Source organism: Malus sylvestris, chromosome 2 (genome assembly GCF_916048215.2).
Source record: "Malus sylvestris chromosome 2, drMalSylv7.2, whole genome shotgun sequence".
NCBI classification, from domain to species: domain Eukaryota; kingdom Viridiplantae; phylum Streptophyta; class Magnoliopsida; order Rosales; family Rosaceae; genus Malus; species Malus sylvestris.
Genome location: NC_062261.1, coordinates 24,890,810 through 24,908,467, shown reverse-complemented (window position 1 = coordinate 24,908,467; position 17,658 = coordinate 24,890,810). Strand labels below are relative to the sequence as shown.

The window sequence follows — 17,658 nt, the reverse complement described above, 5'->3', positions numbered from 1 at the left end:
TGACACACCCCGTCCCGAAGGAGGGCATGCTGGCCGTCACGTGAGAGTGACGTAACCATTTACACAGTACGGAAGCTTTAAATATACAATTTCTAAGATGAAACACCCAAAGGTGAGACCTAATTTTGTGAATTCTGTCAGAATACCGTTGGATTCCTCGTGGCCACCAAAACTCTGCTATCAAGAACCTGGAGGGGCGAAAAACAAAATTGAGTGGGTCAGTAAAACCAATCTTTTCCAAATCCAAACATTTCTCAAAACGTTGTAACCCCTCTCTGTAAAACATGTATACTTTCCCAGAAATGTAAAATATAATTATACATATATATTCTCAATACTTCAATTCATTACTCCACATTTTTCAGTACAAATATGCCATGCCATATCGGAATTCATCAGTTAAGTATGAATGCATCAACAGTAATTATATCAGGTGCAAGAAGTAATCAACCGGAGGCCCTCTAATAGCCCTGTACGGTTGAACCTAGAGCTCAAAATCTATCACTCTCACTCTGCCGGAGTCACCTCTGTGACCTGTACGGCCTTCTGCACACAAGTTACGCTCTAGTGCTTCTCTCATCAATCATCTGTGCACATAATCTAAGGTCACCTACCAGTCGGAACCCCTCTAACGGTCTGTACGACTGGCATGTCGGAACCACCCCCGGTGGTCTGTACGACTAGCATCTACTTGGATCCAAGGCGAGCGTGCGATGCGGTGAATACTATAAGCACTAAACTATGGTGCAGGATTTGAGCTCAATATACATCAACATCATCATAACAGTAATTAAATACTCACCTGATATTCACCTGTGCGTCCGCCGCACCATTCATTCATATGCATCATATCTCAATTCATGCTTTTCATATCATTTCATTCATGGCAATTCGATTCACATTTCTATATACTTTTCATATACTTTTATGCATAGCATCTCAATTCATATTTTTCGTATAATTCTATATACTTTTCGCATACTTCTATGCATGGCATTTCAACTAATATATCTCATATACTTTTATACATTTTCATTTAAAGCATAATTTCATGCATTTTCAATTTCTGGGAAAACGGCAAGTATATATGTATACGGAAAACAAAACTGCCCACTCACCTGGAGTTCATCCAACAACTCCCTAGCACCACACATCAAGGCGTCACGACGATCGCCGCCTAGAATAGTAATCAAATCCAACCTCAGAATTCATATCGATAGAATATTTAACTTATATAAAATACGTCACTACGTAGTTCGATCCGGAAGATCTGCCACTCAGATTTTAAATCCATAACTTCCAGAGGTCCACAATATATCTCTAGGATAACATCCTAAAATTTCATTACCATCCAACGGTTGGATTTCCGTCAATTTCCAAAACTAAGTGACGGTTAACATTTTATATTATGGACTTACAATTCCAATTCCGGAAGATCCGTAACTCGGATTCCCAATCCGTAAGTTCCAATAATCCTCAAATATTACGTATTACAACGTATCAAAGTTTGGTGATGATCCAACGGTCGGATCATCAATTCACATTTTCACCTAATGTGAAAACTATAAAACGTTATTCGAACACCTAACCAACAATCCTCAATAACTTTCTCATACGGTGTTCAATTTAGGTATATGAATATACCACAGTGATCTACTCGACGTCACGGACGTCGACATATTTTTAAAATAATTTTTTTTTTATTTTTTTATTTTTACTGTAGCACCTTCTTCTTCCTTGGGTCGCCGGACTGGTTTTTCCGGCGGCCGTTTTCTGAACAGTTTTTCAAATTGCCATAACTTTGTCATTTCTCAACGAAATCAAGTGATTCAAAAACGAAAGTTGTAGCCCTTGAAGAGAAAAAGAGAATGGTACCTTGCAAAACACCTAGTTCGCCGTGGTTTGGCCGGAAACTGCCTCGAAAGCCTCGGAGGTCGCCGGAAACTGGGTATTTTTCAAATGCGTATAACTTCTTCAATACTCAACGAAATTGAGTGAAACAAAAAGGAAAGTTGTATTACTTGACGAGACGAAGAGATTGATACCTACCTCGACTCCTAACTCGCCGGGGATTCGCCGGAAAAAGCCTCGAAAGCTCCGGCCAAACTTTGAACTTGTCGATCTCCGTGTTCTTACGTCCAAAAACTTCCAACGAAGCACTCCGAGCTTCCTTGGGACCTCACTAAGCTCACTATGAGCTTGGATTGTCCTAAAAATCAACCAATTCAAAGCTCATGAACAGTACACTTTCATGGGGAGTTTAGAATCTAGGTTTTCCGAAGTAAAACTTACCTGAAATGGATACCAACGTGATCGTGAAGTCCTCAGGATTCCAATGGTGGTCTCAAACTTGACGTTGGTATAGATTTAGGGTGGTTTTGGTGGTGGTCCGTGTGAGTTCGAAGGAGAGAGACAGAGAGAGTGAGAAATCGTGAAGGAGGAGAGAGAAAGACAGTGAACGGGAAATGAGGAGGGTTTTGAGGGATGTGGGGATCCCACGTGGTCCTTATTCCAATCTCCAAACACCAAACTTTAACATTTTAACCTAAAAATCTAAGTTCCATCCTTATTAAATTCCATTTTATTTTCAAACTTAGGAACCTAGATAATTAGCAACCTGAGCTTCACAAATTTAGTATTTCTTAAGGGCAATTTCGTCCATTCACAGCCACGAATATAATAATTTGGAACGGGCTGTGACAATCTTCCCTCCTTATAGAATTTCGTCCCCGAAATTCCAGCAACCAACCAATTCATCAACACTTATACCAACCTCGGTAAGTTTCTTTCATCCGATTCTTTTTCTCCCACGTAATTTTCTTCCACTGAATGATTCCTTCACAAAACTTTTACCATTTACTCTATCTTAACTCTCAGGACCTTCTTTTTCCAATCCAAATTCTACTTTTCTAAGGTGAACACTTCTAAAATATAAAACCATTTACCTTATATACTCGATTAGTGGCATATCCATCTGTTGATGTCTTTTGTCATTCCTGGTTACTTTTAGGTTAACTTAATCACCTGAATACTTTGAGGAGACTCATCCATAGTCTCAGGGTCTACTAAAACTCTTTCTCGATCGAATCTTTCTCTACCCAGAATTATTCCATTCACAAGTCAACAAAACACACACATGACACACTTCATGAACCTTATGGCTTCACTTCGGAAACTGCGCAACCAACATACTTAAGAAACTTAGCAGTTCCGTAATCCAATTCTCTTTCCATTTCCGTTTCGAAACAGAAAATAGCTGTCTCAATCCAAAGGTTTATTTCTTTCTGCCTCAATCTGCTGACCAATAAAAATGTCGAATGGTATGATAAACCTTATTACTTTCGGAATATTGCAGAAGTTGAACAGTGAACTTCGTCCAATATTTGCTTGCTTCAAATCCTCAGCATTAGGCACATACTTTTTGTTTTCTTGTATCCACATACCATTTGAGTCTCGAGTACGACCTTACCAAAAGGCCTAACTTGAAACTTAGCAAGTATAACTTCTTCTCGATCTTTCATTCTTAACTTTCCTTTAGTTGATTTCCAATCCACAAGAAGATAATCTTGGCAAGCGTACCAGATATTAATTCTTACTGCAGTCTTCTTATCAAGTGCTTCAGCTAGAACAAACTTTACGATCACCCTGATCGTACAATCATGTTCATTAAGCAATACAATTCACTTTCGCTGCCTCATATCAAAATCCTTCCAAGTAATGGATATTGAAGACTCTTTTGATTTGTAAAATCTTGCATTCTCACTAAAATATAATGTCTCCATAACTTCACAGCAAGGATGGTAATCGTGACTTCCAAATCACTAGTAGGGTAATTCATCTCATGAGATTCCATTTGTCGTGAAACGTATGCAATCACCCTAACATTTGCATTAGTACATATCCAAGAACATTTAATGTAACATCACCATATACCGATAATTATCGCTATCTTCTGGGAATATTAAAATACGTGCATGAGTGAGGAAATACTTCAGTTGTTGAATCCTTTGCTTACAATTCCTTCCCACTCATACATAACCTCTTTTCTCATCAGTCTCGTTAATGACAAAGCAATGACTAAAAATTCTTTCACAACCATCCAAAATAGCCTGGTAAGCTAAGAAATTCCAAATCTCAATTACGACTCGTGGTTGTTCCAAATTCTCAATTTCTGCTATCCTTTAAGGATTCACTTGAATACCTTAAGTAGACATAACAAATTTTAGAATGCCACTTGATCCATTTAACTTTAGCTTTTGCTAAACTTAGCATACAACTAACGTTCTCTCAATCTTTGCTTCATTGACTTAATACGTTTACATACTCTGCTCTGGCTCAGAATATGCCAGAATATCTTCAATGGAAATGATATCAATTTATCAAGGCATCATTGGAATACTTCATCCAATAACTCATAAAACAGCATGAGTATCCATATAGCATCACCAAACTTCATAAAAACTATAACAAGTCCAGAAAACCATCTTATGATCAACGTCACTTATAATATTCAATTGGTAGTAACCAGATCTCAATTCAATCTTTGAATCTTCGCAATTACTTCTGAGCTGGTTAAATAAACATCAGTACATCACCATGGATAACGGTTCTCAATCGTTACCCGACTCCATTGTCTATAATCAATGAACAGTCTCAAGATCCATTTTCTTCCTCACCAACAAACTGGGGCTCCTCAAAAGTGTTGTACTAGGTTGAATAAAACTTTTATCAACCAATTCTCTCAACTGAATTTCCAATTCCCTTAACTCATCATGAACCAATCTTTAACATAAATTTATACCTGGCAACAAATCAATAATGAACCTCATACCTCTGCCTGAAGACAATCCAGGTATACTTTCAGAGAAGACATCAAGAAAAGTCTAACCCTTTCGACATTATTCACACTACTCCAAACAACATCATTTAGCACCACATGAGCTAAGTATTTTTGACAGCCTTTCAAAACAATCTCTTTGCTTTCACAGCATAAATAATGGCTGAACTCACTTCACTTTGCATACTTACAAAAGTAATCTCTGGTCATCCAGATCGATGGAAAGTGACTGGTTTCCCGTAACAATCCATTTAGTCACAATTATAACCAACCACTCTAATGGAAATAATTTAACCGACACAATACATACTTTAATAATACTGAACATTCTAAATAAGTACAACATTAACATAAAATAACCTACCGGTTTGCTTGCTTAACGAATCCACGAATGAGTTATTAATATTACGGTCTGCAGCCCGCAATACTGATAAATCATCGTTGTCTCGATAAGTAGGCAACCACTCACAAAGATATAACATTACTATTTTGTCACTCAATGCAAAATACATACACTCGTCTCAACTACATTTATTTACCACTCTCTAGGTAATATCATACATAATAAGAAATATATCAGCCGAAGTCAACTAGAATGACCAATACGGTTGATTAAACTCTTATCTCAATAATACGTCGGCCGGATCCACTCCGCGTGGTCGGCACGGCCGAGCCTATAACTCACCAATTTCTCATGTGTCAGTCAAATCCATTTCTCATGGTCCGTACGGCTGAACATATAACTCATCAAATATCTCTGTACTCACGGTCAATCCGACCAAACTACTAAATCCATAACTCTGCTGAATCGACACTATGATTTCATGGAAAATTGTTGAGTACAACTGATTCTAGGGACGATTCACAACTCTGTGTCCCTTCTGTTCACATAAACACATTCATTAATTTCACATTTCCCAAAGTGTTAATTTTGTACCTGCTGCACAAAGTACATTTCCTTTACTCGAGACACCTTGTCTCAAATATCTGGGATTACCAGTATATCCATCACTTTTACTTTGACCAGCGACATTAAAACCTCAGCTGGAAGAATTAACTCTAGCTTCACTTCTTTCGAAGCTCTGAATCCTTCGATATTCTTGATATGACGAATCATTAACTTTATTGTCTTCTTTTAATTCCCATTCTTTTCTTATTCCTCTTTACTCTCGTTGATCATGTTCTCAGAGTCCTCAAGGCTCAACAACATCTCGTATATTCCTGGTAAGAAGTATAATGGATAGTGGTCACCCAAAATACCACTTCCCTTTTTGCCACCCAGCTTAAAACAACATAACACCTCCACCAAATTAACAACAATATCTGGATAGAACGAGGCAAGTCTGAAAACTTTCTATAATATCCCTCGATCATCACCTTCCTTGATTCACATTTGCAAACTCTTGCTTACTACCATCGATAAATGTCGGAGGGATAAACTTTTCCTTAAACAAGTCCTTAAACAATTTTAAATCAGCTGATTCCTCTTGTGACAACAATTAATAATCCTGTTTCCACCAGGATACAAATTCATACCCAAAACCAGGTAATCGTCTCGACCCCCTGTCAGAAGGAAGATTCCTTTGACTTGCATAATCTGAAACATCTTTACCAAATGGTTAAACCGTTACTTCGCTCCCTCAGGTTCATCATTTCATAAGGTGATTCAAATTCAACTCATAACCCGTCTTAAAATGTCCATTTTGATAATATACTGAATCACCATAATAATAGTTTCCCCCAAACCGCTAAATCAGGGAGACTAAATTCCTCTAACTACGTGGTTTGCTACGAGGCGGTGTAGTTCTGACAGAATTCACTATAAACTTCTCAAGATGTCCAAGATTGCAACCATGCTCTGATACCAACTGACACACCCCGTCCCGAAGGAGGGCATGCTGGCCGTCACGTGAGAGTGACGTAACCATTTACACAGTACGGAAGCTTTAAATATACAATTTCTAAGATGAAACACCCAAAGGTGAGACCTAATTTTGTGAATTCTGTCAGAATACCGTTGGATTCCTCGTGGCCACCAAAACTCTGCTATCAAGAACCTGGAGGGGCGAAAAACAAAATTGAGTGGGTCAGTAAAACCAATCTTTTCCAAATCCAAACATTTCTCAAAACGTTGTAACCCCTCTCTGTAAAACATGTATACTTTCCCAGAAATGTAAAATATAATTATACATATATATTCTCAATACTTCAATTCATTACTCCACATTTTTCAGTACAAATATGCCATGCCATATCGGAATTCATCAGTTAAGTATGAATGCATCAACAGTAATTATATCAGGTGCAAGAAGTAATCAACCGGAGGCCCTCTAATAGCCCTGTACGGTTGAACCTAGAGCTCAAAATCTATCACTCTCACTCTGCCGGAGTCACCTCTGTGACCTGTACGGCCTTCTGCACACAAGTTACGCTCTAGTGCTTCTCTCATCAATCATCTGTGCACATAATCTAAGGTCACCTACCAGTCGGAACCTCTCTAACGGTCTGTACGACTGGCATGTCGGAACCACCCCCGGTGGTCTGTACGACTAGCATCTACTTGGATCCAAGGCGAGCGTGCGATGCGGTGAATACTATAAGCACTAAACTATGGTGCAGGATTTGAGCTCAATATACATCAACATCATCATAACAGTAATTAAATACTCACCTGATATTCACCTGTGCGTCCGCCGCACCATTCATTCATATGCATCATATCTCAATTCATGCTTTTCATATCATTTCATTCATGGCAATTCGATTCACATTTCTATATACTTTTCATATACTTTTATGCATAGCATCTCAATTCATATTTTTCGTATAATTCTATATACTTTTCGCATACTTCTATGCATGGCATTTCAACTAATATATCTCATATACTTTTATACATTTTCATTTAAAGCATAATTTCATGCATTTTCAATTTCTGGGAAAACGGCAAGTATATATGTATACGGAAAACAAAACTGCCCACTCACCTGGAGTTCATCCAACAACTCCCTAGCACCACACATCAAGGCGTCACGACGATCGCCGCCTAGAATAGTAATCAAATCCAACCTCAGAATTCATATCGATAGAATATTTAACTTATATAAAATACGTCACTACGTAGTTCGATCCGGAAGATCTGCCACTCAGATTTTAAATCCATAACTTCCAGAGGTCCACAATATATCTCTAGGATAACATCCTAAAATTTCATTACCATCCAACGGTTGGATTTCCGTCAATTTCCAAAACTAAGTGACGGTTAACATTTTATATTATGGACTTACAATTCCAATTCCGGAAGATCCGTAACTCGGATTCCCAATCCGTAAGTTCCAATAATCCTCAAATATTACGTATTACAACGTATCAAAGTTTGGTGATGATCCAACGGTCGGATCATCAATTCACATTTTCACCTAATGTGAAAACTATAAAACGTTATTCGAACACCTAACCAACAATCCTCAATAACTTTCTCATACGGTGTTCAATTTAGGTATATGAATATACCACAGTGATCTACTCGACGTCACGGACGTCGACATATTTTTAAAATAATTTTTTTTTTATTTTTTTATTTTTACTGTAGCACCTTCTTCTTCCTTGGGTCGCCGGACTGGTTTTTCCGGCGGCCGTTTTCTGAACAGTTTTTCAAATTGCCATAACTTTGTCATTTCTCAACGAAATCAAGTGATTCAAAAACGAAAGTTGTAGCCCTTGAAGAGAAAAAGAGAATGGTACCTTGCAAAACACCTAGTTCGCCGTGGTTTGGCCGGAAACTGCCTCGAAAGCCTCGGAGGTCGCCGGAAACTGGGTATTTTTCAAATGAGTATAACTTCTTCAATACTCAACTAAATTGAGTGAAACAAAAAGGAAAGTTGTATTACTTGACGAGACGAAGAGATTGATACCTACCTCGACTCCTAACTCGCCGGGGATTCGCCGGAAAAAGCCTCGAAAGCTCCGGCCAAACTTTGAACTTGTCGATCTCCGTGTTCTTACGTCCAAAAACTTCCAACGAAGCACTCCGAGCTTCCTTGGGACCTCACTAAGCTCACTATGAGCTTGGATTGTCCTAAAAATCAACCAATTCAAAGCTCATGAACAGTACACTTTCATGGGGAGTTTAGAATCTAGGTTTTCCGAAGTAAAACTTACCTGAAATGGATACCAACGTGATCGTGAAGTCCTCAGGATTCCAATGGTGGTCTCAAACTTGACGTTGGTATAGATTTAGGGTGGTTTTGGTGGTGGTCCGTGTGAGTTCGAAGGAGAGAGACAGAGAGAGTGAGAAATCGTGAAGGAGGAGAGAGAAAGACAGTGAACGGGAAATGAGGAGGGTTTTGAGGGATGTGGGGATCCCACGTGGTCCTTATTCCAATCTCCAAACACCAAACTTTAACATTTTAACCTAAAAATCTAAGTTCCATCCTTATTAAATTCCATTTTATTTTCAAACTTAGGAACCTAGATAATTAGCAACCTGAGCTTCACAAATTTAGTATTTCTTAAGGGCAATTTCGTCCATTCACAGCCACGAATATAATAATTTGGAACGGGCTGTGACACTAAACATGTGCTAAAATATGGAGAAATTAAAGTTAAGGCTTGGAAGGCAAGGAATTACACAAGAAAGAGGAATCCTAGTTGTAGAGGAACATTATCTTATCCTATCCTATCTTAGCTTATCTTATCTTATCCTATCTTATCCAACATTATCTTATCTTATCTGTAGCTGCAAGGAGGAATGCTAATCACATTCCAACATTTTCCACCTGTTTCCTAGAGTCCTAAAATAACTCAAAACCCCTAATCGTTATGAACTTATATTTGCAAGTAGTAAAAGTACTAGTCATGATTGAGTAAAGTAAATTCTTGGCAGGAGTATCTTGCATTTCATAGTTACGAATGCTTTGTCAATGCTTATGATTTTCACATAACTTAATGATCATCGAGATGTATCTCTTCAAGCTTTTCATAGTTAGGGAACTTGAGAAAAATAATTTGGTTACGTCGTTGAGTCCAATTCAATGAACTTAGGAAAATCTGAGAGTTAATTAGTGTTGTTCATAGTGAATTTGGGGCATTGTCATTCATGGTTTATAGGAAGAATAACTGGAAATCCATTTGTATGCATATGATTCATGTGTGGAGAAGAATCCTTTAGCTATCATTTCATCCATATTTCATTCACAACTTAATTTACTTGCAGCCATTTATTTTGGTTTTAATTAAATTCGTCCAAAATCCTCACAGTCACTGTTTTTTTGTTAGTTTCACGTAGTTTTCAGTTTTATAAGTTTAATTTGTGTTGATTAGTATCCCTTCTAATCTTCAGAATAAAACGATCCCTACTAAGGATCATTTCAACCAAAAGTGTAGCTTTGGAAATTCCTGTGTAAGAAATTCCCGCCTTTAGGAAAAACAAGATTGCTGCAATTGTCCTCCGATCTTCGAACAACCAGCATGTTCATTTGATTTTTAACAATAAATCTGCAACATATTAGGTACCAAACATTTGGTTTTGGGAAGTACAGAACACATTGAGCGACCAGACATATATCAGAAACTTTTCAAAAATGACTGGGACGAGACTTGATATTGCCAGAGTTAAAAGAATCAATAAATTGAGCCATTCTAATGAGTTCCATGGGTAGTCGATCAACTTGATTCTTCAAGTCCTTCTTCCTTTTTTAGGAACGTTTTGAGCACCTAGGTCGAATATAACCAAGTTCACCATAGTGATGACATGTGGGAAAAGATCTTGTCTTTGAAGAAGTACATACTATAGGAGTCATTAGCAATGATTCCTTCAAAATATGTGTGGTTGTGCCCATAGAACATGAACCACTTTCCACTAAACCAAGACCATTCTTGACACCACATAAACTTCCAGCACATAGCATTTTGTCAGATCATTTAGCATCAAGAATCAAACAAACCATTTTTTACATAGTCTCAACCAACATAGACGATAACTTCAAGTAGACCTCATGATACATTTCATTGTTGACTTTCAACACATGAACGTGATGTAACAAGTTTTCTTGAGAAATCATCAAATCTGGAACATGAGCTTCACAAGTAGCAATAAGATCGTCTCATTCATCTTCATCAACACACACAAAGCCCCATTCATTTAGAATCTTGACTTAAGCCTCAAGATAGACAACTTTTTCACTCAATTCCATTATGACTAGTCAAACAGACTCATTTTCAGTCTGCAGCACATAAACCATCTTGGTCAACCTAATATTATCTACTTGTACAACACAAGTCATATCAAAGAATGAGCCATACTTAAGACACAGCGTCTCATCAGCCAAGTCATCAGACTCATCCAACACAACAAATGCATCACCATTGGGAGACATCTCTTAAACTGAGGTAACAAAGGCAATGGTTTTCTCCTCATCATCTGATGACCTGTCAGAACAAACAAAATCTTCACTCTCGCTATCACACTAGGTAGCCATCATTGTTTTGTCATGTTTCTGATGCGGTTTATTGTTGTTTGCACACTTAACAGCCCGATGTCTAATACCACCCCAAGAGAAACAAGGACACTAGTAGAAGGCATGCCCATACGACTGATAATTCTTTCTTGTTTCCTACTAGCCATGGCTAATGTGACATCACCTGGGGATCAATCAAACTTTGTTTTTTCAATAGATTAGCCATCCATAATCCTTGGGGAGCCCTCAATTCAAAGATGAGGTAATCAACTGTAATTGAATCTTGTGCCTTCGAAAAGATTTGAAACGTTTCACACCATGCAGCATAGTCTGTTCCGTTAGATTCCACCAAATACCAGCAACTACTCTATGTATATCTAGAGCAAGGCTCTGATACCAATTGAAATTGGGTACTAGCAGGAATATCTTGCAAATAAAATTTAACTTTGTATAGTAAAGTAGTCAAACGAGCTAGTTAATTAGTTACAATTTAGTCAGTGACAAAAAATTTAGTTGCGGGAGCAAAACCTAACCGACCATTATGTTCAACTAATCAAAGATTGCACAGATTAGTTTCACAACAATAATCCATAAGCTTGTACACATTTACATATCAATTCATTATGCAAACAACAATGACAAAGCAATTATGAATTAAAGCATGCTAGAATGACTAATCAAACTTAGTTCACTACAAGTTATCCTAGTCAACAACAATTCAATTCATTGCTCATAATATGCGGTGTAAAATTTGAAATCAACTGTACTGACTAGTCAAACATACTAGTCAACATAGTATAGATAGTTAGGTGCCCACAAGCATATAAACCAAGCAAACTTATAAAGCTAAAACAAGACAGTGTGATCTTCAGTTATGTTTTAGCCTTGATGCTCGAGTTATGTTTACTTGGTTAACAACGTGTCAATACTAGCAAACCCTACAACATTTACATCTAGCAATGGTTATTTGGTCATAAAACTGCAATGATTGTAAATCCAGAATGTGACTTCTTTATGAACACGCATGAGCATAATTCGCTATTCACATAACCCTGACTTGTCAAATATTCCTCAACCTAATTGAGAAAGTGTTCTGTTGTCTAGAACTATTTGAACCAGTCAATGGAAGTCCTTCTAGATCTTTCATGTAAATTTTCATATCTAGATCCTCATAGAGATACGCGGTTACCACGTCCATAAGTTGCATATTCAGTTTTTCAGAAACTACCAAACTGATTAGGTAGCGGAACGTTATTGTTGGAAGTATGCCCACAAAGCCACTCATTTGATGTAATAGCTTTTGGAATACTTAACGTATTAAACTTTTATATGTTTAATGAAGGGCAAAGCTTATTGTTAATCACTATTTATTGTATCTTGTGTTTAAGCAATAAGGGAATCCAAGGAATGTATTTGATCTAAGAGATAAGTGATTTAAGTAAGTTAGATTAACGAGACCTTTCTCTTATGTTCATTCCTAAAACATTCCTAGCCATAGGATTGCCAATTGGGCATTGACAATTCGCTAAGGTTAGTATGTGTTATGTCGACTCAAGCGCGAGTATGACAAGTCTCAGGTCATTTAGTGTTGGACACTAAGACAAACACATAGGTGCTCGAAAGAGTAATCGAGTACACTGAACAACGATCAAAAGAGAGTTCAAACATACATGTCATGTAAGAACTCGAAAGTTGCAATATGCAAAGTAGTCCTTTGACCTGAGGCATCATAGATGTCTAATGGTTAGGTCCTTGATCTTTGATCATGTTAAATGGCATTCTATTGGAGTGTCCACGGTATTGTTGGGATCAAGCTATCTAGTAATGTAGGCATATGAATGTACAACAAGGGATCTCTAACCTTCCATGGTGGAAGGAGAATACTCTAAGATATGATTCGGAAGTCTTTGGCCAAAGCGTATGAATATGACTTAGGAAGTTTGTTCCAAATCATATTCAATCGAATCATATAGAGAAGTATCACATTGGATAGTAGACATGAAACAAACTATCACTCAAACAATGTGATTAAGAGTATTGTATTAGAGAAGGACCGTATTGCATTGTAATTGTAACTGGATAGGTTCTCCAACCACTTCTACTTAGCTTGGGTAACCATGATATGCTGCTAGGTGTCGCTCATGGTCTGTGGAAGCCTTGAAGATTGCAAACACTAATCAAAGGGAGAATTGAAATGTTGTTTCAATTCACAATCGATCGTTAAGAGTAACAATCGCCTACTACCTCGCTAATTGGAACCTAATGGATCGTACACCGAGTAAGGGTGAAAGTGAAGAAATATAAATGAGATGGATAAGCAATTAAATGGTTTAATTGAGAATGGTCAAGATTAATTAATTAGTTAATTAATTTTACGAAAGGTTCGTATTGGGCTTTTAAGTTGGTTTTGGGCTTCGGGGCTCAAAAGCGTTTTAGTCCACAAGGCCCATTATGTTCAAGTTGTATGACAACTAAAACAAAATGGGCAATTAGCCCAATAACAAAGGTAAGGCCGGCCATAAGGGTGAGGGTAGCAAACTTGGATTAATTATAAGTTTGCCACTCACTTGAAATGAAGTATAAAATCAACTTTATAGCTTTATTTCTTTTTAGGGTTTTTCTTGGTGAATTGAGGTGAAACACTTTCTCTCATTTTCTCTAAAGAGGCCGGCCACTTAGAGGGGATTTAGCTAGCAATCTTTTCTTCTCTAAGTCATCCATTTCATCTTCACACTTCATCCTTGGTGTGGAGACTTAGAGACATCAAGTATTTGATGTTTTGGAGAACAAATCCTCAAATCCTCAAAGAAGCAAAGGAGCACTAAAAGGAGGAAAATCACAAGGAAGATCCAAGGAGCAAGGAGGTGACTTGAAGGCCCTGCACTTGGGTCAATCCCTTGTGTAATCAAGGATGAGCTTCAAGGGTAAAGATGTTGGAAATGTGCCCTAAAACCAATCATGTGATGATACTTTACGGATATTTCACATGTTAAACTAATCTAGTTTAAATATAAAGGGCAAAGATTATTGTTTGAGCCGTCTCATATAAATGTTATATGCTTAAACGATAAGTCCAAGGAATATGTGATTGGAAGAATACGATCTAAAGAAGTTAGATTCATGAGACCATTCTTTCGTAGACACATCCTAAACGTTCCTGATCATAGGATTGCCAATTGGGCATTGACAGTCCGTTAAGGTTAGTACGTCCTGTGTCTTCTCTCAGGGAGAGTGACTAGTCTCGAGTCATTGGTGTGTGTGACATCAAGACAAGTACGTAGGTGCTCAATAGAGAATGAGTTCACTGAACACGATCAACGAAGAGTTCTCATATTCATGTCACATGAGAACTCATGGTTGGGATAATGCAAAGTAGTCCTTTGACCTGAGGCATCACAGTTGTCTTGTGTTTAAGTCCTTGATCTTTGATTATGTCAAAGTCACCCCATCGGGGTGTCCACGGCATCGTTGGGGTTAAGCCACTTAGCCATGGAGACAAGTGAATGCGCAACAAGGGATCTCTAACCTTCAAACCGTTTGAGGGAGAATACTCTATGATATGATTTAGAATCTCTGGCGCCAGAGTATGAATGAGATTTAGGAAGTCGTTCCAAATCACATTCCAGGTAATCATATAAGCACACGAATCACATTGGATAGTAGACATGAATAAATAAACTATCAAACCAAACAATGTGGTCAAGAGTATTGTATTAGAGAAAGACCGTATTGCATTTGTAGTCCTAAACTGAATAGGTTCTTCACTTCTTCTGATTAGCTTGGGTAACCATGATATGCTGCTAGGTGTCACTCATGGTTTGTGGAAGCCCTAAACGTGTATAATCACTAAAGGGAGAATTGAAAGTAAGTTTCAAATTCACAATCGATTTGAAATGGTTTGAATCGCCCACTGCCTCGCTAAAAGGAACCTAATGGATCGTACACCGTGTAAGGTGGAGATTGAAGAAACAATGCAAAATGAGTAAGAATAATTAAATGGTTTAATTATATATGGCAAGGATTAATTAATATGTTAATTAATCAAACAAATAAGTTCGTTAAAGACCTCGGGATAGTTTTGGACCTTAAGGCCCAATAGGCTTTGAACGTCAAGTCCATTAACTTAAGTTGTATGACAACTTAATGAATAATGATTTACAAAGGCCCAATTAGTCCAAAAATATCCCAATGGCCGGCCATATTAGAGATGGAGTGGGTTTTGGACTTATTTACAAGTTTGCCACTCCAATGAATTAAGGTATAAATATGACTTTATAGCCAAAATTCATTAAGGGTTTTTCTTTTGGAGAAAATTGGTGAGAACTTGTCTCTCCTTTTCTCTCTAAAGAGGCCGGCCCCTTGGAGGGTGTATCTAGCCATACTAACTACTCCAAGGTCACTCATTTCTTCTCCAATCTAACCTTGGTGAAGATACTTAGAGGTTCTCAATTTTGGGAACTTGGAGAAACCTTTTCATCCATCCAAATCCATAGATTTTAGATGCAAGGAATGAAGGCCCTCTCTTTGGGTGATTAGCCTTTGCTTATGCAAAGAGGAATCTACAAAGGTATGATTTCAACTCACTTTGTTTTGAGTTGAGTTTTGGTTCACCAATCTACTAGGCTTTGAATTTCATGGGTAATGTTTTGTTTTTGAGTGCATGCAAGCATGATTCCGCCTTTAATTGTTAATTGCATGCTATATGATGTTGCTCAAATGAACATGTTTTCACAAAATCTTCCTTCAAGTGGTATCAGAGCCTAGGTCTAGTAGTTGGTGAATCCTTTTGGGTTTTGTAGTTCATAGTTTGTGATTTAAAAGTTGTAATATGTTACAAGCTATATTCTTGTTTCTTTGAATGTAAATTTTGTTAGAAAATTTGCCATCTGAAATGTTGTAGATGTAGTTCTTATGAGCATGAATATTGGAGCTAAAATTTGGTGCCATGATTTTGGGGATTTTCGGCCAAATACATAGGGTGAAATTTTGGGTTCTTGTTTGACTTGTTAAAAGTGTTTTCAAGTGACTTTTGGAACTCCTATGTACCCTAGTTTGGTTATATGTTATTTCCCTAAAGTTTGAATGGTTTTGGGATGTTTTTGGATGAAAAATGTTCATGGAAATTTTTTGGGTTTTTCATGAATGTTCTTCATTGTTCTTGACATTTTTGCCAAGAACAAAAAGTATTGTGTTTTGATTCAAAGTTTTGATTTATTTCATAAAGTTTATGTTTTATGTATTCTCAAATGTTTAAATGTTTTAGATATTTGTTTAAATGGTGTAAGAAATATTGGTGGGTGTGTAAGGATTGATTTCCTTTCACACACACCACTTGCACCACTTGCATGCTTTATGTCAAAACTCACAAATCAACACACACATCACTCCTTTCCTCTCCCAAAACCGGCCACCCTACATTATAGGGTACTTTTGGGGCTTTTATGCAATTACATAAAGTTTTGATACTTTTGTGTATTTGCACTTTGGCCCAAAAGTTTACGTTTTTACGTTTAGGTCCAAAAACGCTAAAGGACAAATTGTTTTGCTCCTTTAATGAAGTTTTTGCATTGTTTAAATTTTGGGTTCTAGTGTAATTACATGAAGTAGTGGACTTTTGTGTTCTTACAAAGTGACCCCAAAAGTTTATGTTTTTGCAATATTACCCAAAAAGTTGTGGTTATTGCATGATGGCCCAAATAGTTTGAGAACAAAATTGTTTTGTCTCTTTAAATGAGAATTGGATTTTCATTTCATTTAGCTCCATTTAAATCAATTTTATGGATACAAAAACCAAATGAAAATGTTGCATTCAATTTAATTAGTTAAAGTGTTAATTAATTAAGGGATGATTATGAACCTAAGCCTAATATAATTGAGCTATGTGAAAGGCTGTTTCAAATTTGTTTGAACCATGGGAATGTGTAGATTAGATTTTGGTTGTAATTTGATTTGATCAAATGTTGTAAAAGGGCACAAGCCCTTCTTTACTTTCAGGTAATTTGTTTTATGCAAATGTTGTAATGAGCATAAGCTCACCTTTACTTTGAAGTACTTCTTTCTTGCTTTATTTGATATGCATGAAAATGAAGTAGTTGGGTCCAATGCCCATAAGACAACACGCCTTAATGTGATTAAACGCGTAACTAAAATCAATCACCATCCCTAGACCGAGATTCAACACAAGGCTCGTGTTGAATCTAAACAAAGGTTCATAGTCATCCTAAGGCCCTAAGGCAACTATATAGTCCATCAAATGAATGCAAAAGTTTATGTTAGTAGTATCATATACTCTTGCTTTAAAAACCGTTTTATAAGCATAGTGGGAGTATTATATACAACTAATAACAAATCAAATGGACCAAT

The 17,658-nt window shown here is 37.2% G+C and overlaps 1 long non-coding RNA gene across 1 annotated transcript; it reads right to left on the bottom strand.

Moving 5' to 3' along the window:
• Window positions 1-215: 215 nt before the first annotated feature.
• Window positions 216-9,403, bottom strand: LOC126610230 (uncharacterized). Its single transcript, XR_007618432.1, has 8 exons — window positions 8,999-9,403; window positions 8,756-8,915; window positions 8,582-8,650; window positions 7,825-7,883; window positions 2,293-6,894; window positions 2,050-2,209; window positions 1,876-1,944; window positions 216-1,177 (listed from the first exon to the last, which is right to left on the bottom strand). It is a non-coding gene; the product is annotated as an uncharacterized LOC126610230 (long non-coding RNA).
• Window positions 9,404-17,658: the final 8,255 nt, after the last annotated feature.